We start from the raw sequence: 14,334 nt of genomic DNA on the forward strand, positions 1-14,334 counted from the left end.
TCAACTGAAGGTGCGGTACTGTTAAAATCAGTGTAACTCTCGAAGGCGACACATCTCCCCGCATTTTCTTGCTATTCTTATAGGATTCAAGTGGGCAGGTCACTACAAATCCTATTCCTATGTTTACAAAATCCTACGAATCAAAGAGGCTCAAAGTGTCCATCACAACCGACCCTATAGACCTCTACACTGAAAATGTCCCTGCTCATCTTCAGTACAAGGAACATACTGTACTACTATCATACTCCCTTCATTCCAAAATATAAGTCTTGGTAGAGATTCCCACTATGGATCACATATAGATGTATCCAGATACATTTCAAAGTGTAGATTCACTCATTTTGCTCCATATGTAGTCCATGGTGGAATCTATAAAGACTTGTATTTAGGAACAGGGAGAGTACATATTGAAGAAGAATGGAAGAGGAACATGGTAAAGAAGAGCAACCAGATTTTGGATAATAAAATATTTGTTACGTAGTGCCCACACATGATGAACCAGAGCGCATTAAGAATGCAACTCCCAGCTGTCTCTCGACCATTTCAGGTGGTTGGATGAAGATCCTACGTCTCCTAACCCTTCTTCTTCCTCGTCTTTGATTCTTCCCATACAGAACATCGCACGGGCCGCCGGCCAGACCAACGGCCCCCATAGCCTGTGTTCCTCCGCCACCCCCACACACCCCCGCCCCAACCCCCACCCGCGTCGAGTTTTATTTGTTCGGTGAGGCCCCACAACCACCCGAGCCCCTTCGTTCGCACCGGCGAACTCTAGCGAGCTCTGAAAAATTGACTGACCCAATTTTGAAATTTAGTCTACTGTGATTTAACTAGTGTGGAATATAAAAGGGGAAAACCATAAGCATTGGGAGTATAGTGTTGAGCGTGCAATGGCGGATCTGAAGGTTCAAACCGGACAAAGGCAACTTCACAACCAAGACAAGAACTCGGAGTAAAGCAGTGGCGATCTATTTTCTTGCTGTGATAAATAAGTTGAGTAGATATGAAAGAATACCGCCTAAGGTGCGTCGCCGTGTACGCATCTGCTGAGAATTTGACGGTGTTGCGGTAGCGATGGCTGTCTGCAGCGTGGAAGCAGATCTAGGAGGGTAGATGGTGGCGGCGGGGCGCGATGGACGAGACGGTTGTAGGAGCGGCGCCGACAAGGTGGACGATGGCGGGGATGAAGCGAGAGGATGGGATGCAAGGATCCTGGTCCGAAGCCGTGGATGAGAGAGGTCGATCTCTTGTAATGGACAACGGCATCCTTGTATCAGCTCCGGCATGGTGGAGGAGGACGGCGGTGGATGGGGTGGCGGACGGCGGCGGATGGAGGAGGGTCGGGTGGAGAGGGTGTTTTGGCGCCCACAGAGTACGAATGGGGAAAACGGAGGTAGAGAGGAAGGGGTGAATCATGTATTCAGGGTGTGCTTGTCTCAAATGCGAGGAAATTTACAAACTTAGCCCCCATTTCAAATTTCTACTACATCATAGCAATATTACTCGGTTGGGGATAGGACGATAATCTCGCATACATCGAATATTTGCCGACGAGACTTTGTTTTTGGCGCCCATCGTGTATGAATATGAATCGAGGAAGGAGTCGATTTCGGCCGAGGACACACTGTGTGTTGGCGCCCACCGTGTATGAATCCGGGTGAGAGGCGGTTACGTCACGTTTGGGTGAAATTACAATCCTACCCCTATCAAAACCTATAGAAATCTAGCAGATAGGCTTTGCGTGGCAGGGATAGGCAGTAGTAATTTCCATCTCGCAGATTTTGGTTTCGGGCGGTTACTGCGACTTTCCCCGCTTCGTTCAAATTTTGCAGAGTGCACCTTTACCATGCCAACTCAATTCGAATCCCGTTTGTATTCTATTTTTTCAGGCGGGATCCATTTTCCATTGGAATTACATTCTATATACATCATTTTTTATATGTACTTTCAAAAGCACAACAAAGAATTCTGCTCCTTTATATGTATAATATGATTTACAAATACAACGATCTCAAAATCTTAAGGTTGAATTCGAAAAAATTTAACAAAATTATGTTCTACTAAAATGTATGGATCAGTAATATCTACATATTAAATAACATAGATGTGCGTTAATTCATATGATTATGCATGTTTGATAGATCAATTTTGGTTCGAGTATGGATTACATGTATCATCATCTCAAATTCAAATATTTGAATCCCTTTTTTGTTCACTCCTTTCACGCCCATCTCTCTCGCATGCATGCTCCTTCAGGTAGCTATCTCTCTTTTCTCCAGCTCACACGCACGCTCACTTGATGTTTCTCCTATCCTCGCAAACATGGTCTCTTGACGTCTCCCTTGAGAAGTGTCACACTCTCCCTATCATTATACATTACACGGTTTTCATTATCTCTCACGTCTCTACTGTTCTCTGGTATCACTCGGTACCTAAGATTTCTTTTTCACCACCACACACACAGTGTCCACTCATCTTTCACTTTTCTTTCTCTCTATGGGATTCTATAACACACCATATATGTCTCTAGATATGACTCATACCACTAAAAGTACTCTCTCTCTCTCGCTCGCTCGCTCTCTCTCCTGTAGACACAACATTTGTTGCAGTCTCCTTTTCGTCTCCATCCCAGACTGACATTATTCATTTGATTACCGATCAGACAACCCTGACTACCGTCTCCTCTCTCTCTCACAGACACACACACACACAACTCCTGCTTCCACTCCCCTTCCCGACTACCGTCTCTCTCGCACACACACAGAAAACTTTTGCTTTCGCACCCCGACTCGTATTTCTCTCACAAACATTTATCGACTAGCTAGCCTCTAGATAGGCTTATACACCCACACACTCATGCTTCCACTATCGCATACATGCCTATCTCCCGCTCCTTGTATCTATGTAGATTTTTCTTCCCTTCTTGAGACACGCCCTCTCGATCGTGCACACACACACTATCACCTCATTTTAAGCTCATACCTATCGCACACACACTCCTTGTGTCTTTGTCACGCATGCACTCTGTCCTCCTCCACTCTCCCTCTCTCTCACACACACATGGGCTTTTTGCAAGAACTAGCCAGATGCCCATACGTTGCACGGAACATCAAGATGCATTTGTACGAGTAGTTTATCTTGTGCGGGAAAATGATGAATGAGGGGAGGCCTTATTTGCAAATGTGGAGAGGGGTGTGGGTATCTTTTTGCAAAATTGTCATAGTTTCCTTCCTATCCGTCAGATATAGATCGGATGTCCTATATTGCAGGATGGCAGGCACACGATCATCACCGACAATGCTTTTTATAAGAGTAGGGATAAAAATAGAGTTGGTGATGATGGTGGGCCTGCCATCCTGCAATGTAGGTCGTCTGATTTATATCTGACGGATAGGAAGGAAAATATGGAAATTTACCCGCACTCTTCACCACATTTGCAGATAAGGCCTTCCCTCGTTCATCCTTTTGTCCCACAAGATCTTGATGTTACGTTCAACACACGAGCATCTTGCTAGTAAGAGTAGAAATTAGACATATACCACTTCTCGAATCTTGAAACCAACAACATTCCTCCCTTATCTCATCAAAATCGCCAAAGGAATATATTTTGAGTGAAACATAACATATTTTTAGTGATATACGTATTTCAAAACTAGACTTTTTTTCTATCAAATTGGTGAATATGTATTAATCTACTTTGATCGTGTGGCAACGCATTGGCACATTGCTAGTAGTTATTATAATTTTTTGGACACCAGACAAACGGTGGAGTACATATACGAAGAGAAGAGGCGCACGCACGCAGTCGGCCTCTCGCTGTCTCGCACACATGAGTGTTACATAAAGGCGACGTTAACAAATAAACCCTAAAACCCTAGGTGCACGATTGTTGCATTCACGGGTACCGGGTACGTGGTGGAGCACTTTTGTAGGAATAGTCAGCTCGCGTGATAATTTTATGCGTAGGAGTTGATGGTTTTAAACGTGGTGGAACGACTTGCAGCGCGGTAGCTCGCCAGTTGCCACAGATCGAGTAGCCACGTTTAAAATATCGTTTTTAGCGGGGTTAAGAGTTCCGATTTTCAATGGCGCGTTATAAGTAGTAAGTAGTTTTTAGAACGATTGGTATGGAGCGAAAATGGAATTCATAGTACTACGTACCTCCTTGGCATATGGTTGTATGGGTTTATGTTGCAAGATGTTGAACCTGGTAGTTCTAGGGAAAATACTATGGTTTAGATTTAGATGCTAGTTTTCAGTAATGAAAATCGGAAGGGGAAACCCTTCTTTGATTAAAAAAATACTACCTCCATTCTGGTTTACTAGTCCCCATCGTACTTTGGGTCAAAGTTTGTCCACGAAGTTTACTTGTAAAATGTGAATGGAAAATGAGATTTTGTTATACCCAAACAAAAAAGGACTAGGTGGAGTGATTGCTCTGACACGGACGTGACCTCTCATAGCGCAGGCATTGAACCGGCGCGCCAGCCAAGAGGGCCGCACTCGCTGCAGGCCCGGCTGAGCACGCCTCCTCACCGCATGCAACCAGCTTAAGACTGCCCTGCTTGCCTTCATTGAATCCACGCGTGTGCCGACAACACGTCCTTACGTAAGCCGGCAAGCATTTTAGAACACAAAAAATGACTAAAATATAATTAATTTGCGCATCGTCTTGACTTGTTGTGCTCGCACTGGTAGCAGGAACTAGTATAGGTTTTTATTTATTTATAACTCTCCTCACATTTTTTTGGCTTTGAAGTGAATCATGGTTGTGGACATTATGTATGAATGTGCAGATATCTGTGAACATGAGTTTGATGTGGAAGTTGAACTTGGAATGTCGGGCTTGCGCGTGAACTATACCATGTCCAATGCTTCATGTGTTATTGTTTGGAAAGTAATTGATGTTATTACATGACCCAAAAAAACATTTTGTGCCACATCAGTAGATGCACGGACATCACAACAGGCATGCTGACTGGATAAACATTTGAACCTAGCTATTATGAAGGAAATTTTGTATTGACAACAGTTTTAGATAGCATGAGACGCCTAGTGTGCTCTGCCTCTTCTAGCTTATTTCTAGTTTCTTCCATCTCTTCTTTGGCTTGGGTGAAGAGAGCATCTGATTGCTCTTTTTTCTTCTTCAGGAACTCAGCTACATTCTCAAGGCCTGCTGCATGCTTTCTTTCAGCCTTTACTAATGCCACGAGGACACGAACAGCTGACGACTCCACCTGGCGTGTGTGTAATCTAGCATCATCTGGGAATTTGCACCTTGTGTCTAATCCAGCATCATTAGGGAACTGTCACCTTATGTGTAATCCAGCCTCATTTTGGAAACATGATCTCGAGGTTGACCATACTTGCCTCCTCGCAGGAACTGCATCCTGACATGAAGTTACTTCTTTTTTAGATGAATACTCAAAGCAACCTAGATCCATTTAGTAGAAGCCAGATAAACAAAACTCGGAGAAGTGAATTCAAAAGGAAAAAAAATATAAAAACAGACTACAAGGTGAGAACACCCACTTCCTACATCAAGCTAAAAACGAAAGCATTAGGACGATTAAGACTCTTCTTATTACACATCAAAGAACACCATGCTTAAGAGAAACATAAACTACAACATATACACATCGAAGAACACGAGGCTAAATGAAAGTAATTGAAAGGTTGTTACTTATCAAAGCTTGTTTTACAGGTTCGGTGCAGCTCCTCTTTAACTTGCCATGTTCCTTGAAGATGTCCCCAATATTCCGTGTTTGGTCTTCATTGCTCCTTTGCATGTTCGCACTCATTGTTTTAAAATCTCAACATGGCAAGAAAAATATACTACTAGTAATACTCGGGCATCTTGCGGGAAACATTAAAGCACTCGTCTGCCATGTTAGAGAATCTCCAACAGAATCGCAACGCGCGGTGCTTTAAAAAAGCGTTTACAGTGGTGAGATTGAGAAGTAGAGACAAGAGAGTAGAGGATAGTTCTCAGCATAAATAGATAAAAAAAGATAATTCAACTACTCCTCATCGTCCGACTCCTCCTCGGTGATATCCTCCTCCGATGTCTGACTGTAGGTGTGAAGATACCAATCGTCGTCGGATTCCCAAGGCGACGCTTCTCCTAGCCTCATGTTGAATTGAGCGTCCGCTTTTCGCCTAAACTTGTCCTCACGATAGGCGGCTCACTCCGCCCTCCTCTTATCCCTCTCCGCCCTTCTTTGTGCGCAGAACTCGCACTCGTTGATGATGTCCTGCGCGAAGTGTTGGCACCACAGCGCCATGGCTAAGTCGTCCATCTCGGCGAGGCCGAGACGGTGCTCCCGCCTCCGATTGTCGCGACGATCCTCGTCGGTGCTAAGCGCGGCAGAGGCGCGAGCTCCTACGCCCGCTCCCACGTCGGCACGTTGGGGTAGTTCAATGTTCTATGAGGCCACCGGAGGCGCCACGCCGCTGCGTCGTACGTGCGGGCGGCCTTGTTGGCGGTGTCGAAATTGCCGAGGCCGAGGCGCATCCCGCGGAACCGGATCTCGGCGGAGAAGCCGCCAGAGGGGCGCATGCGGACGCCGCGGTATACCCAAGTTTCCCGTCGACGCAGCGGCATGGTGGCGCGGCGGCGGCGACACGAGAAAGAGCGAGGAGAGAGCGGTGGCGAGGCACAGAGTGGGGAGAGAGCGGTGGCAAGGCACATAGTGGTGGGAAGGCGTTAGATTTTATAAAGCGCACCGGATGCCATGCGCCAAAACTAGCGCACGCCCGGCCGCTTTTTCCCGCGCGCGTGCGATCCTTTCCCGACGTCTCTTATATCTCTACTGTTATATTTATTTTATATTTTATATTTAATATTTATCTCTACTTCTGTGCTGACTACTTTTTTTCTCTATACTTTTTTTTCTTGCAATATAGGCCATCAGATTTATATCTAACAGATAGGAAGGAAACAAATGGGAATTTTGGAAAAAGATACCCATACCCCTCTCCAGATTTGCAAGTATGGCCTTCCCTCATTCATCCTTTTGTCCCACAAGATAAACTACTCATACAAATGCATCTTGATGCGTGCAACGCATGGTCATCTTTCTAGTTCTAAAAAACTTTCCATCATTTGCCACACTACTGGTTGCAGATGAAAAACCTACCCAAGCACAGCGCGATACAGGAGAGACACACAATTACAAGTTGATATTTTGTTGGACAATGGAGGCTATAACCAATTACTTTTACGGGAACAATAGCACCCAGGAAATTTGAAGGGTAGGTATCAACAAAATTGGAACTGCACATGTACTGCTAAGTGATTCAATACACACATTACCAATTGAGGACGAGAACGATGGTCGGGGCGGCCTCTGTGAGTCATTGTCGGCAACGGGAGTCAGTTCATTGTCCACGACGGTGGTACTTCTGCGCTTGGCGTCGGCTTTCGGGAAGCAGGTCCGAGACCGTGGAAAACGATGCCGGGGAAGAGGCTCTGTGTATGACGACGACGGTGGACCGGCTCAAGTGCGGCGTACGAGGTCATCGATGAGGCAGATGTGCTGTGGTCACTACTAGGAAAAGGCCTACTAATGCCGCACCAGTTTTTCCTACTAATGGCGCACTACTGGTGCGCCATTAGTATCACGCCACTAGTATTTTTTACTAATGGTGCACCACTGGTGCGCCATTAGTATCTGGTACACTAATGGCGCACCACGCAGTGCGCCATTAGTATAGAACACCATGCGCAATTAGTATGCCTCCTATGGGGCCATATGTAACCATGTGCTTTGTCATACTAATGGCGCACTGTGGGGTGATGCGCCATTAGTATCCTTTGGCATACTAATGGCGCACTCTGTAGTGATGCGCCATTAGTATCCTTTGGCATACTAATGGCGCACCTTGAGGTGATGCGCTATTAGTATGAATATTAGGTTTTATTTTTTTTTTACTTTTCTGATTTTTGCACAGGTTACAAAATATATTATTGGACAAAATATAGACAGCAACACACAGCAACAACAGATTAATCAAATACAATAGAAGATTAGTCTCCGAATACAATTCATCATATTAGTCTCCGAATTCAAAAGATCGAACAAAGATAAAACATTACAAGTCTCGAGACCGCGAGTATCGAGTTTGTCTTCACATTAGAAGTCGATATCGATCATCTAAACTACCATCACATAGAAGAGAGCTGTGGTCATCACGATGAGCATCATCGCAATGAAACTGGTCTTCCTCCGGTTCCTCCAACGCTCCCTCCTCTCTCCCGCTAGATAGCGGGCGTATCTAGATTCCTCCTCCGCCCTAGTGGTGTACCCTTTGTAACTGTTACCGCTGAAATGGTGAACCTGTCTCCGACACTCCTCCCAGTCGTCGTAGACTCCGGGAACCTTACCCTTGTACATGACATACGACGGCGTCTCTATGCACAAGCCAAACAACAGACAATACATAAGCAATATATAAGTATGCAACAAAAGGATCGGAAGAGAAAAGCAAGACATTAATAGCACGATTCATGGTCCTAGTAATAAATAGCATCGATTACATCTAAGTTGAACGACTGTCCAAACCAAAGAGACATACAATTCATTAAAGTTTAATTACAACATGAGCCAATCAATGTTTCAGAACTACACATCACTACTTTCGACTCGACTCATGGGACAGGAGCGTGGATGAAGCCTCCATCTGTCGTGATGGTCATGAAATCGCGGGCGTTGTCAGCCTGCATTTGTACCAGTCCATCTATCTCACTGTTGGACGGTTGATACCTGAGGAAGAACTGCCCCGAGGTATGAAGGACATCTTGATGGATGATGTCCGCAAACTCCGACTGGATGCGAAAGAATTTTTGTCTGATGTCCGTGTCCTGGATTGCCAACAAGCTCGCGACCCAATCTTTGAGATTATCTGGTAGCAGAAGGTGATGATGGTCCCTTACGATCGCCCGCATGTGATGGAGGGCGTAGTAGGCATCCTTATGACCGCCAGGTGGCTGCTTAACGCAGCAGAACTTCATATTGTGGGCGAACATGTGCTTGCCATACTTACGAACTGCCTTGGTGAAGGTGCCTCCGGATTTGGCGTAGCCGGGGAGAACATCATCAAGAACTTTCTTGATATTTGTGTAGTCTATCTTGGAGTCACGGTTCGGGTCGAAATACGTGGCCATGGAATATATCAGGCTTAATAGGATGAGTGTGCAATGTGTGTCACTACACAGAACACGGAATGTTAGAAAAAAAAGAACGATTGAAATCTAAGAAATCATATGTTGCTGGGCAGTTAAGGGATGACTTACTCGAGAAAGTAAGCCACAAGGAAGTTATCCTTATCTGGGTTTTGCCAGAATGACGCCTTCGAGGTGTGAACTCGCGACTTGGCGGTCCCCAGCGCTGCTCAAGAGCTTGGCACGCATGTAGAAGGGGTCGACTATCACGATGTCCGGGGTCTTGTCTCTAATGATCCGCATCTCCATACTCAGCGAAAATAGCCGAACGAAGGTGTAGTGCAGCGGACGTAGGTTAAACATAGCAAAGATGTCATCAAACTGCAGGACGATCGTACCCTCGATGTCGCCATCCACAAAGCCCTTGCACTCTAGCACCTTGGCCACGAAAACCGGGTATGCCACATCATTCTCTCTGAGACGCTGCTTCTCCAAAGAAAGAACACTGTCGTGCAGACTTCGCATAGCACCGGTTGCAGAAATGAGCATATTTGTTGGTAGCATTGCCCTACTCGCCACATGCACCCTCCTCGAGATATCCTTAGGTGAAGGTGGGCCTTCCTGAGCACGGAGCGTACTCGGTGCCGGCTGGCTCGCACCGGCGCCCTTGTTAGTCTTTCGTTTCCGTCCCTTCTTCTTGATCTACTGTAATGGGACCGAGTTCGGCTCACAGACCGCCTTCTTGAGCGTGTTGGGGCTGATAATATTTCGCACCTCAGCTATCTGAGGCTCGGTGAAGGCGGGAGCTAGAGGCGTCTCCTGAGAACTGAACGCCAGATGACGCCTGTTGCAATTGGATTTCTCCGCTGTACCATCTAGATCACGATCGTCTTGGTTGGGTTCTTGAGAAAGAGGCCTGCAGAACTCGTCAGCGTACCCATGTTCGGCAAAGTACTTGTCGACATTGGTAAATGTATCATCGTCGTTGTCGTTGTCGTCGTCGTCCGGATCCTTTGCCATATGCATGTCCGGATCCTGTGCCATAGGGATGTCCGGCAGGTCCGGTAGCGTTCGGCGTTCTTGCCATGGCTTGGCGCCGGCACGACTGGCGGTCTTGTCTGTGGGGTGGTGTCCCCCGCCACCAAACGAATCTGGCTCTTCGGCCAAAGCAGGGGCCAGCTTACGCAGGCGCTGAGGGTCATCTCATCTTCTTCGTCGGCCCTAGCGGGTCGAATCAGAGGTAACAACTCTTCGCAGCCTGGGAGCACCCGAACCACTTCAACCCTATACACTGTGGGTGGCATCGGATTACCGTGGAACACAGGGTTGCCCGGTTGAACGATTCTGCCCTTGGCGACATCGACCAACTCGCCGCCCACGAAGTGCAGAAGAGTGCAAGGAACGTCGGAGGCACCCTGCGAAAACATGTAGGGCGTCATGGATGCCCAGTCAAAGGCAAGGAGATGAATTCATCGGCCGAGAGGCTTAGTTACCATGATGCCGTCGAGCTCGGCTAATGTCGAGGCACTGCCAACAGTGGGCATGCAATTGACGGAGGGGCCGCTTGCTCGCGAGGTGTCGGCCGGCGTACACCCGGGTGCATTAAGCTCCAACGCCCGTGCCGGCGCCGGAGACACGAATACCGCCTCTACTGGAGACACCAATGGCGCTGCCTACGCGCTGTGCGAGTTGCTGGCCGTGAAGCTGGGAACCGGGGGAGGCCCCTGTTGGCCGCCCGCAATCCACGTCGTCAGCCCATGAATCAACGTAGGCACCATGGCATTGAGCTTCGTTCCCAGTTGTTGTTCCACTTGCACTTGGACAAGCTCCGGAATCTCCTCCACTTGTGCCTTGAGTGCTTCAACCTCGCGCGACTGTCTTTCCGAGCTGGTCTTTTTCTCCTTTCGCCCACCAGCGGTATAGTATGACGGCCATTTTGTGGACAAGCCTTTGCCGACCACACGACCAGCTGACGTTGGCTTACTGAGCTTATCCTTGTTTTTCATTACGTTCAGCACCCTATTTAAAGGGGTGTCGAAAGGGGAGCTCTGAAACGACCCCGTGCTACTGCTTTCAGTGTCCTGCGGAAGGAACGTGAACCATTTAGAAATCTTGGGGATTAATTAGAATGCAACCATATGGAGCTAATTACGCGGGGGTGTATTACTTACCAAAACAAGCTCGAGTGCCCCGATCTTCGGATCCATGGTAAGCTCCTTTGTTACCGGGTCCTCCTTGTACCAGGCCCTGAGAAAGTTCCTGGTCTGCTTGTCACGGTATTTCTCGAAGCGGGGCGATAGGCATTGATCGGCACGCTCCGCGTCCTCCTTGTCCCATATACGCTCCGCCACTCTGTAATCGCTGGGACCAAGTTGATGGACTCCTAAGTTCACCTGCCGCATTTCTTTCCCCTACTGACTTGATTCGGAGGTTGCGCTGCTCTCGCACTTGATCTTGAACTCCTTGTAGTCATCTTCGCTCATCAAAGGATATTTCGCCTTGATCTTGTCATAACTATCACCTTTTTCAATCATTGCCTTCACCGTGCTTCTCCAAGTAAACAGGGCCGTGCTCATCCTCGTGAGGGCGGCACTGTTCACTTTATTCCCTGAGAGGCGTGTGTTTGCAAACTCAGCGGGGAACTTATATCATTCGTGCAGCTTCATGAAGAGGAGGCTACGCAAATTCCTTTGGTCCTTATGCCTTAGGTTCTCGGTGTTAATCGAGACGGTGCTCCGGAGAATGCACCCGAGCTGAACTGAGTACACCTTGACTACTTGTTTCGGCGCCGTCGGATTCCCGTCGGAGTCCACTTTAGTAAATTCCTCCCTGCCGGTGCCGACCACGCTCGGGCGCCGGTCCTTCCAGTGCCTCTTCGGTTGGCTGCCATCTGTGCGTGCGTCGCCATCATCAGTGGTGGCATCCTCGGCGGCGCCATCAGTGGTGTCATCCCCGACGCCACTAGGGGTTGTGTAGTTAGGATTGGTGTCTTCTGCGGCGTCCTCATAGCGGTGATGTTCTTCCTCCAACTCCTGGGACAGCTCCCAGAATTGCTTGCCGCCCGAACCGACGGCCTCATCGTTGTGCGCCATGTTTCGCTCTAAATAGGAAAAAAGTTTGGTCAAAAAGTTGGTTATTGTCAAGGAACAAGATCATGGTCTCATCATTTAGGGTTTGTCGACACCGAGGCATCCTAAAAGCTAAGCTTTTATCATTTAGGGTTTGTCGATGCCGAGGCACCCTAAAAGCCTAAGCTTACATAATTTGGGTTCTCATCGACACTGAGGCACCCTATAGAAGCCAAGGTTTCATCATTTAGGGTTTGTCGACGCCGAGGCACCCTAAATGCTAAGTTAAGTTTTCATCATTTAGGGTTTATCGATGCCGAGGCACCCTAGGTTGGTCCTAATCACTTGGCACTAATCACTTGGCTCTATTGCCACCTATGCAGCAAGAATGGCGGGGCAATTGATCCTACTTAACTAAGTAATAAGATACCCCGACCCATGCATTAGTCGCAAGTACTCCATATGTCCTATTTTTAGCAAAGTCATGCTAAAATTCACGGAAAATTTCAGCATGACCTTTGCTGAAAATAGGACATATGGAGTACCCGAATTTGCCAGAACGGAAGTTAATCGACATTCCGGCAAACTCAAGATCCTCTTGGGGTACCTGCAATATCATTATCCCCGCGTAATGAAGTCGCCAATGGGTCATTTCAGAAGATCACAAGTAGCATCATAACAAGTACAACATCATCTATAGCTTTATATTAACAAAGCATCAACACATATACAAAAGACCACTTATGCCAACAGTATGGTTTATATCAGATTCAGAGTTAGAAACAGGAAAAACCGGTGCTTCAAAGCCTACTGGACACAATTTACATCTATCAGTACGGGATGTCCTGACTAATTTCAAGTGTTCACATGTGAACTTGTACCATGGATGAGCCTAGTGCTTCATTAGTCAACTGAATAGATATAACAGGGCATAACACCATAAATAAAGTGATGAGCATACATACTACTATCCAAGCAAATTAACTGAATAGTATTGTGTCAAGTTCAGTTCGAAAATTCAGTTACTGCTTGAGTGATTTGACACCAAAAATTACTTCCAAAAATTACAATGATTGTATATTGACTGCATATATTCACTGTACAGGACTGAATTCAGTCAAGAAAACCTGTCAATTTCTGTTCACTGCATATATTCACTGTACAGGCTGTCAAGTTCTATTTCAGCTCAAGTTTCATTACAACACAAACACTGTAATTCATCTGCTCATAGAAAAATTAATAATCAAAATAAAATTACAATAGGGGTCCCAGGTTTGACCCCATGATACGTGCTATCCTGGGATTATTCCTCTTCTGAACAAGCCATCATGCATCTTTTTCTAACCAAGGCATAGCTCAGGAAAACCACTTGCTTTGACCAGAACTAGCTGATTACCCCAAATCTCATGGTAAACTTAGCAAGGCAGAGCATTTCTCTTACATGACCATAGCAAGAATGACACACTCAACTTCATTGCTTCAACCACATGGACAACAGAGCAAATGTTGGAAGTTGACAATATACTTTAGATTCACACATGCTCCGCTAATTATTTTGTCTGTATCTTTAGATTATCTACTTTAGGCACAATCATACACAATTCTGACTAATTCATCACTGTAGGCCAGCATGAAACACACTCCTCCAAAAAAAGTCTAAAATTCCAGTATTATTACATGTAAAAAGGCCTAATATCCACTAGTATTGCCTCTAAAAAAGCCTTAAAAGTCCACTATTGTTGACAATCAAAATATGAACTGAACTGTAAGGAGTTAACTGAAAAATGAGTGGTTGTTGGCAAACATGAAAACAGTCACAAAAATAATGCACTTGGTTTGTGTTGAGTTTTCGCTTTCAGGGATTGGTTTGTGTTGACTTGTTAACCTAAAGGTTCGGCAGTTTGAATCTCCTTTATCTAGTTTGAATCCATGGACTACCCTGTTAGATTGGGACTGAAGATAGGTACCTGCTTATCTTTCTATTCCGTCACCAACAGTGGCTTTCCCAAGAATAATATCCCTGCATGAACATAGGTGAGAGGTTAACTAACTGCCTCAAAGGCATAATCAATGGTTATACATGGAACAAATTGCCAACGGTCA

Source organism: Triticum aestivum, chromosome 3B, assembly GCF_018294505.1.
Source record: "Triticum aestivum cultivar Chinese Spring chromosome 3B, IWGSC CS RefSeq v2.1, whole genome shotgun sequence".
NCBI lineage: Eukaryota > Viridiplantae > Streptophyta > Magnoliopsida > Poales > Poaceae > Triticum > Triticum aestivum.